The following is a 9,766-nucleotide window of genomic DNA, read 5'->3' as shown; positions in this document are numbered from 1 at the left end:
TGGGGGAAGGGCGTGTCTTAAGATGGTTTCTAATGACATCAATACCCTTGTCTTGTGGAATGTTGGTATAAAGTGATTCAATGTCCAAAGTGACAAGGAATTCGTTCTCAGGGTCAAATGATTCTACTTCGAATACATTTATGAAGTGAGTCGTGTCTTTCACATAGGATGCTGTACATTGTGCTAGGTCACGGATGAAGAAATCAATGTACTTCCCTAGGGGTACCAAAATGGAACCGCAGCAGGACAAGATAGGTCTACCTGGGGGTGCATCTAAGCTTTTATGTATTTTGGGCAATGTGTATAGCACCGGGGTGCGTAGGGTCTTGTTATTAAGGAGCAAAAATTCATTCCGGCTAAGGAAACCCAGTTCTTCTGCCTCGTTGGTGATAGTGAGGATCAGGTTCTTTATTTCTTGAAGAGGATTACAGGCAAGAGGTTCATAGTGTGAGATGTTGCAAAGCTAGCGAAAAATCTCATTGTCGTAAGCAGTATAGTGAGGCCTGCACTCTGCAGAGCATCTAGGGCATTTCCAAGGTGGATCAGGTGACCCTGCCAAGTGGAGCTATAGACCGAAATATTATCCCGATATGTTGCACTAAAGAACTCCAACCCAGCCACAACTTTGTTCACCAACATTTGGAAGATGGCAGGGGCATTCATTAGTCCATAGGGCATAACAATGAATTGAATATTCCCATCTGGGGTAGAGAATGCTGATTTCTCTTCTGCCCCTGGGGTCAGACCAATCTGCCGGGACCCTGATGTCAAATCTAAGGTATTGAGGAATTTGGCTGCCCCCAATCGGTAAATCAATTCTTCAGCTCTTGGGATAGGATGTGCAGCTGTCTTGGTGACAGCATTGAGACCTCTATAGTCCACACAAAACCTCAGCTCTGATTTTCCATCCTTGGAATGAGTCTTGGGGACTAAGACAACTGGGCTAGCCCAGGGACTGTCAGAGGGCTCAATCACCCTCAACTGCATCTTGCTGACTTCAGCTCTGATACTCTCCTTAACTTGGTCAGACTTGCTGTACATTTTGTTCTTGATAGGAGTGCTGTCTCCAGTGTTTACATCATGGGTACATCAGTGTGTCTGACCACGGGTTAGGGAAAAGAGCCCAGCATACTGCTCCAGGACATGCCTGCAGTCAGAGAGGTTGTCTGGAAAAACAACTCCTTCCACTGACCCATCTTTTGGGCTGTAGGAGAGGAGGTCAGAGACCGGTTCACTCTCTGCTTCCTGATCCTCATTAGTGACCATCAGCATGACCACATCAGCCCTGTCACAGAAAGGTTTCAGGTGGTTTACCCCTGACCCTGAGTGTTCCTGCAAGTGCCTAGGTCAACCAGGTAGGTGATCTCACCTTTCCTCACAAGGATAGAGTAGGAACCACTCCATTTGTCCTGGAGGGCCCTAGGAGCCACAGGCTCCAAAACCTATACCGTCTGCCCTGGTAGGAACTGCTCCAGTGCAGCCTTTTGGTCATACCAGAGCTTCTAGGCTCTTGGTTTGCCACATGGTTTTTGGTTGCTTTACCTATGTATTCAGGCATCCTTGAACGTAAGGCAAGCACTTAGTCCATAATGTCTTCCTTACGCTCTTTGAGAAGTTTCTCCCAGCCTTCCTAGACATCCTGTGAGGGGACCATTAAACATAGTGGTCCCCTCACAGGACGACCAAACAAAAGTTCAAAGGGACTAAAGCTCACTTCCTTCTGTACCACTTCACTGTATTCGAAAAGCAGGAATGGCAAAAGGACATCAGATTACCTTCTGAATTTTTCAGGGATCTCTTGATCATACCCTTCACGGGCTTGTTGAATCCCTCAACTAGATCATTGGGTTGTTGGTGATATGGGGTGGTAATCTTGTATGTCAACCCACATTCAGTCCACATGGCTTTTAGGTAGCCAGACATGAAGTTTGTAACTCTGTCTGACACCTCCACAGGAAAGTCCAGTCTAGTAAAGACAGTGACAAGGACCCTGGAAACTGCAGGAGCAGTGACAGTCCTTACAGGAATAGCCTCAGGATACCTGGTAGCATGATTCACTAGCACCAGAATAAATCTGTTGCCTGATGTTGTTGGAGGGTCAACAGGAGATACTATGTAAAGTGGAATTAAAGGAGTCTTTGGGTGGTTACCTTTCTTGCCACTGGCTTGAAAAGTAACACAGGAGTTCCAAAACTCCTTCACCTTCTGGAACATGCCTGGCAAGTAGAAGTGGGTGACTAACCTACTCAAGGTCTTCGTCTGGCCAAGATGTCCAGCTAAGTGGATGTCATGTGCTGGAGAGAGTGAGAACTCTCTGTACTGCTGAGGCACTACCACTCACCTAGTGGCACCAGGCTTGGGGTCTCTGGCCTCAGTATACAGGAGTCCTGCTGCCCATCAGGTTCTGTGGGAGCACTGACATCTCCCTTTTTCCGGTCTGTAGCTTGCTGTCTCAGGCTCCCAAGAGTGGGAGAGGTTCTCTGTCCATTGAAGCCCCCCCTGGGACTATGAGGTCTACTGTGTAAGGTCAAAGTTCCTGGGGCGCAGTTCCCTCTGGGCTGTCAGGTCATCTCTCTAAGGAGAGGAGACCTAAGCATGTGGCTGTTCAGACTTTGGTTTCTCAGGCTTCTTACCTGTTCTCTTGGAGGATTGGATCATTATTCAAGGCTCTAATTCATTTTCACCCTGGGCTATGCTCTGGTATTTACACACAACCATTCATGTATTCCCAGCATGGCTGTATGCATGGGACTTGACCTCTACCTCAGCCCATGATGAGGTCCCCAGATCATTCCCTGGCAGACATTCTACTGGAATTGCAGAGAACACAACTACCTTCTTTTGGCCAGTAACACCGTCAAGTATGAGGACACCATAGTCATGGGATGAATCTTAGTATGGTTATCAGCATTGCGGTTTGGATAGGTCTCTAAATATTGCTCTGGGGATATCTGCTTCTCAGTCACCATAGTGACACTTGGACATGTATCCCTCAGTGCTTCCACTCTAACCCCATTAATTTGTGGCTGTTGACTGTATTTTTTTCAGGTTACTGGGCCAGCAGCCACGGCAGCTACATCCACCCCACCATCTGAAATCAAAGTGGCTTCAGTGTGCTCTCCTGGTCAGGGCACACTAAGGATCCCATCTGGAGACTCACCATGCCAGTGGTGACGGAGGATGGACTGGAGGAAGCCTGTTTGGGACAGGATGAGTCCTCAGTTAGGAGTCCACTGGCTTTACAATTGATCCCACTTCTTACCCTGGTACCCACCCTTAGATTGTGAAGTGTCTCGGGGCACACCCTCCTGAGAAGGTATTTGGGGGCCTTGAAGACTCTTTACCGTTTTCCTTAGAGTGTCCCACATCTTTCCTTTGGGAGGGATTAGCAACCACGTTATTTTTGTCACCCCCTCCGTGAAACGTTTTTGACACCCTAGTCTTGACCAAATGGTCAGCTTTCTCCCCCCAACTCCCGGGGAGAAATAAAACCTAGGTCTACCAATTATTGATGCAACATTTCAGAAGTACAGTTACTCAACGATTCTCTTTTATAAATAAATTTTGAAGCCTATCATAATCTTGCACCTGACTTACCTTCTTTTTACACAACCACATAGTGTTTTGACTGAAAAGTCTACAAAATCCACTCAGGACAGACTCGAGGTTTTCTGAGTCTCCCTGTACTTAATGCTATACTCTTCAGTGGTGAGTCCAAAGCCCTAAATCAGGGTTCCCTTCATGGGGTTATAGCACTCAGCATCTGTCGCACTCAGTGTCAGGAGTCTATCCTTACACTTGCCTGAGGAAAGCTCACAGAGCAGAAAGCCTCAATACTTTTGGCTGAGTTTCCTCATCTTACAAGCCCTTTCAATGGCTGTAAACCATTTAGTGATATTACCACCTTCTACATATTTTGGGACAATCCCTTTGGGGATTTTAGGGTCAAAAGCTTAATCGTTCTCCCTATTTAGGATTTTGCTGCCACCAGAGATGGGTCCTAAGCCCATCTCAGCCCTTTCTTTTATAGCCTCAAGGGCTACTCTTCTAGCTCACTTTTGAAGATCAGGGTCTTCATCTTCTACTTCTTCTGGGTACTTGTAAGTGCCTTTGTGTGTTCATGCCCCATGGCAATGTCCCAAGCTTTACAGAGCTTCTTAACTTGCACTAACTTCAAATTTTTGTAGGGAGCAAGGTTGAGCTCCTGGCTAGTACCCTCGGTGTCAGACATGTTTTTAAAACAGTTGGTACATTATTAGGAAATAAAAAAAATTCTAACAGAATCTAAAAGTGGGTCTCTGTGGTGCGAACGTCACTCAAAGGCTGCTTGGTCTTGCAGTCTGTGGAATACAGATTGGGATCAAACAGGGTTGGGTTGCTGCAAGGGATCCGGTACCCCGGGTATTGGTGCTGTGTGTACCGGTTGGTCCTGACGTTTTCCAACTTGGTGGAGAGATGGAGCTGACCTTGTGGAGCACGACTACCTCTTTCTGGGCAGCTGCTGCGTTGGTGGAACCGGGAGCATGGCAGGAGGGTGTACCGGGCTTTTCTGCTTGGTGCCTGCAAGCAGCAGGGGAGTAGCTCCTCCACGCCAAGGGAGATTGATGACAATTTGCAAAGTGATGGCAGTTCACCGAGGTTCTTGGCAGATGCACAGTGGCAGGACGAGTGAGTCCCTTGGTCACGATTGTGGGTACAGGTAGGCAGAGTTTGGCGACAAAAAGTCTGCAGCTGCACTTCAGTTCTCACTTCTTCTTTGTCCTCCTCTTCTTATGTCCATCGAATTTGAGTTCCTGGTGTCAGGAGTGCCACCTAAATACCCAATTATGGAATGTGAAGGAGAGTGTAACGTAGTAGCCAATGGGCTACCTACCTTTGGGGGTGGCTACACCCTCCATATGACTACTTCCTGTGGGGAGTGGGCATAAGCCTGATCCATTGTATCCAATGTCACCAAAAAGTAAGATTGTGGAATTCTACTTTTTATGTTCACCTCAGGTAGCTCACCTTAGCGGTGTTACTAGCCCGATAGCAAACATTTGTTATGTTATTGCAATTTATATAGCGCTCTTGTACCTGTGGGTGTCTTGGCGCTTTCCAGTTCAACATACTATGCCAAGGAAGCTAGTGTCTAAAAAGCCACGTCTTGAGTGGTTTTCTAAAGTCAAAAAGGGTGGGAGTCATCCTGAGATGTAATGAGAGGGAGTCCCACTGCTTGATGGTATTACAGCTGAAACTCCTACCACCCAAGTTTGTCTTTTTGATTCTAGCAGTGGTCATCAAACTGCCATTAGCCGATTTCAGAGGTCTATTTGGAGAATACCAGCTAAAAATGTCCCAGAGAAAATTCGGACCTGCTCGATGCAGTGCCTTGTGGGCAATGCAGAGTGATTTGAATTTAACACGCTGGCAGACAGGAAGCCAATGCAGTTCCTGGATACCTCTCCTAATAAGACTGATATTTAGGAATATCCAGGACTAATCTAGTGGCGGCATTTTGTACCGCCTGCAGCCTTTTAAGTAGGCTGGCTTGGAGGTTGATATATAGACATTTCAGTAGTCTAATTTGGATAAAACTAGTGAGGTCAAAACCGTCTTCCTGGTGTTTTTAAGAATGAATGGAAGGATTTTTCTTAAGGTTTTGATGGTAAGATATGAAGAGACAACCTTGGAAACCTGGGACTTAAAGTTGTGTTTTTCGTCTATGATAACACCAAGATTCTTGGCTTTAACTACTGGTATAGGAGGGGGACCAAGGGTGTCTGGTCAACAAGCCGGAGACCAAGGTGGGAAGAGGTTTCCAAACAAAACCACTTCAGTCTTGCTCGAGTTCAGCTTCAAGCAGTGCCTACTCATCCAGCTGCTCAGTGCGATCATACAATCATGTAATTTGAGGGAGTGTAAACATCCTTATCCACTGACAAAATTACCAACTGGGTATCGTTGGCATAGGAGGTGGGAGTCAAATTAAAACATCCGAGCATCGGGGCAAGTTCGGAAACATATATGTTAAAGAGTGTCGGGCTCAACAAGGAGCCCTGAGGAACCCCACAGGGCAAGACAAAGGGTGATGACTTAAATTTGCCTAGGTGTACCGTTTGGGATCTGCCTGATAAAAATGATGTTAAAAGAGAGAGGGCCTTTCCTTCTATACCTATAGTTTTTAAAACGTTGGTGACAAACTTCTTCAAAGTAGCTAATTATCCTGCCTGTCGTGGTACCAAGTGGGCCCTGGCAGGGGGGGGGGGGGGGGGGGCATTCCCCCTGTCTGGGGAAGCCTGGGTCACATGTAAAAGGCGGCAGAGGCCTTAGAAACCTCCTGCCTTGATATGCTGATTGCTAACCATCCTGCTTGGAGGAGGTGACAACACCGGCCACAGCAGGCATTGTTTCTGTCCTCCGAGTGTGGGCTCCAAACTGCAGGAAGTCAGAAACCTGTCTGGGGTGGGGGGTTGGTCTACACCAGTCAGGCAGTACACTAGAGAGCACCTCTAAGATGCCCTCTGGGTGCATTTCTTAATAAATCGACTACTGGCATCAGTAAGGACTTATTAAGACAAGGTGTTTGATCCAAACACCATTGGTTTCAGTGAAGCCATCATCTAGCTGGGGAACTCGTAATGATCAGTTCCCAGTACATATACTTAAGATGGCTTCCCTGATCACTTGTACTATCTACTAATTGAACTAGACAGCAAAGGGGCATATCTGCTCATGCAGATATCACACATGTAATCTAGTGCACCCTGCCTTAGGGCTGTAAGGCCTGGTGTATGGGTGACTTACATATAATTCACGCAGTGTCTGGGGGCATGGTACACCGGGTGTGTGCTATGTTGTGTTTTCACTTTTGTCTGCACCATTTCACGCAGCCTCCTATGGCAGTTTGCATGAGTTTGGTGGTGGGTTCCTTAGGGTGGCACAATGCATGCTGTAGCCCTTAGGGACCCTAATTAGTAGCCACCCCATAGCTATCAGGTACAATTTACTAGAGACTTACAGGGATGCGAAAGGTCTTGCCAATTGTGTAGTAATTGCACAGTTACCTTGTTTTTGGGAAAAAACACTGGCACAGGGGACCTGGTTAGCAGAAACCAAGTGCACCTCAGTAAAAGTTGCATCAAATGCCAGGCAAAAAAAAATGGGGGTGACTGTCAAAAATGGGCACTTTCCTACAACCACAAATATTTCTGTGGTCTGATTGAGTCTCTGTCTGTTCATTGGTTTAAGGAAGGTAACAGATTGATTTAAGGTTAATTATACACACTTATTTTAATTAAGGATTCTAAAAGGAGGAACATGAACTTGTTTACTCTTTCTGTTACAATCATCTTAGGTAAGTCAAGAGGCCAGACTATTTCTCTTAATACCTGGCCAATTGAGCTGCTGTGGGTAATTTGTATAGTGGGACTAAAAGTGCCAATTCCATCAAATAGTCAACTGCTATCCAAAGTACTGTACACTCTTGGGAACAAGGATGTTCTACCAGAAAAGTCCATGGTAATGCGATTCAAAGGTTTCTGCAGTAGGGGAAGTAGTTGCAATAGAGCTTTAGTTTGTCTTGAGGCTACATTTTTTGTGCACAGTTTCACACAAGCCTCTACACTCCTCTTTAAATTAGGTCACTTATCACTTGCTTAGCTCTCTACCAACAATCCAAGGTCAATCAAAAAGAGAAGACCAAACCTTTAGATCCTTCAAAGACTTCTTCATTGATAACCTGATGCTTGATTTCACCTCTGGCGCTGTCAAAACTGCACCCGATGCCAACACCCTTCTAAAAAACACATCAACAATGTTTTGGAAAACTATGTAAACATCCAATTTCCAACTAGAACACGCAAGTGCAAGCCAAAACCTTTGGCACCCTGGTACTCCAATTACCTCACTGATAAAAAATACTCCATTCTTGGACACAAACGAAAATTGAGAACAGCAGAACTCCTGATGAACGCATGTTATTGAAGCACCCCTCGCACAACACGCAGACAAGATTATCATAGCAGACAAAGCAAAGTTCTGCATCAACACCATCAATGTAACCACCAACAGAAGCAGAGTGCTCAAGGCAATCAAAAGCTCCATCGACCCCCTGCTGGACCTTCCCACCGTACACCGCTTCTTCAGTTACAAAATACAGAAGATCCCACAGCAAAATCCACAACACCAAATTTGCTTCTCCTCTTACACCCACCCCTTCTTGTAGAATCCTGTAATGGCCATCCTACAAAGCAGTATCACACTCAGATCTCAGTGACATAATCAAGTCGTTCACAGTCACTTCCCACGAAGATGGTGCCTTTCCTTTGTTCTTCATCAATGCTCTCTCGCCCCTACTACCATTGTCAAAACCTCCCTCCCTCACAGCATCTTCCCAGAAGCTCTCAAGACATGGCAGATACTTCAACTCCTAAATGATCCTACACTAGACCCTGATGACCTTGCCAACTACCAGCCCATCACGTATCAGCAAGGTCACTGAAAAAAAAACTCTACGCTCAACTTGATCACATTGATGCAAACCACTCCCTGCACAACTACCAATCTGCCTTCAGATCATGATGCAGCATGGAGACCGCTACCATACACATCACAGAAGATGCCCTCCTGACTACAGATGAATATGACCATTGCTTCCTGAGATTGCTGGACCTCTCAGTTGCCTTTGACACAGTTGACCATGATGTCTTCATCCAATTCCTGGAGTCTTGAATGGGATTTACTGGCAATGTCCTTTACTGGCTCTCCTCCTACCTTTCCAACCAACACCAGTTCACTTACCTGGTAACCACCAGATCCTAAAAGATCCGTATCAGCCTCTGAGTCCTCCAGGGTTCTATATTGTCCCCTGTGATCTTCAGCCTCTACATGGAGCCCCTTAAAAATGTACTCACAGATAACAGCGTCAAAATTGACCAGGATGCCTATAAAGCACAACTCACATTGAAAGTCTCCGCTGTTCCAGACATCCAATACCTCCCTACTGCTTGCACCTCATCCAGTCATGAATGTCCAGAGCCTACTTGAAGCTCTAAGCCACCAAGACAGAATCCTTGCTATTTGCTAAGAGTAATAAGCAAGAAATAGTACAAACCTGGCTCAATGACTTGAATCTTGATGGCTTCAAACCCCCAACTTTCACCGAATGCCAAGTCACTTAGATTCATCCTGGACATCAACCTCAACCACGAAGAACACAATGCCAAGAAAACAAAGAGGGTTTGGTATCATCTCTCCCTTCTAAAAGAAAGCGAATCTGTTTGTTCCAGAAAGTGACTGCAGAGCAACTGTCCATATCCTTCAACTCTGGCATCTGGATGAAAGTAATGCCCTGCTCCATGGACTCACAGTCTCCACATTGACCCCCCTCTAAAGGCTTCCTACATGCTGCAGTCCGTCTCAACCAGGGTGAGAAGGCTCAGCATTGGAATGGGCTGTTCGACAACGCCACAAACATGGAGTACCAAGGTTGTCTGGCTCAGGTTGGTTCCGCTATGATAAGGATAATTCATCATTTTTCTGCTCATGTATGGAACGAGCAGGAGAGAAGGAAAAGTGTAAGCAAGTATCCAGGACTAGTTCATCCATAGTGCATGGACTGTGGGTGTGAGTACTTGAAGGTGCCGCTTTGGCTTTTTGAGTTTTTGAGAGTGGTGAACAGGCCGATGGTCTGAATGCCCTACTGACAGAAGTACCCGTGGAAGGCTTGTGGGTGGAGTTCCCATTTGTGTACTTGTTGATGCGTCCTGCTTAGCATGTCTGAAAA

The sequence above is a fragment of the Triturus cristatus genome, chromosome 1_2 (assembly GCF_964204655.1).
Source record: "Triturus cristatus chromosome 1_2, aTriCri1.1, whole genome shotgun sequence".
In the NCBI taxonomy this organism is placed as follows: Eukaryota; Metazoa; Chordata; class Amphibia; order Caudata; family Salamandridae; genus Triturus; species Triturus cristatus.
The sequence above is the reverse complement of the archived record's forward strand: the minus strand, read 5'-3'. Positions refer to the sequence as shown.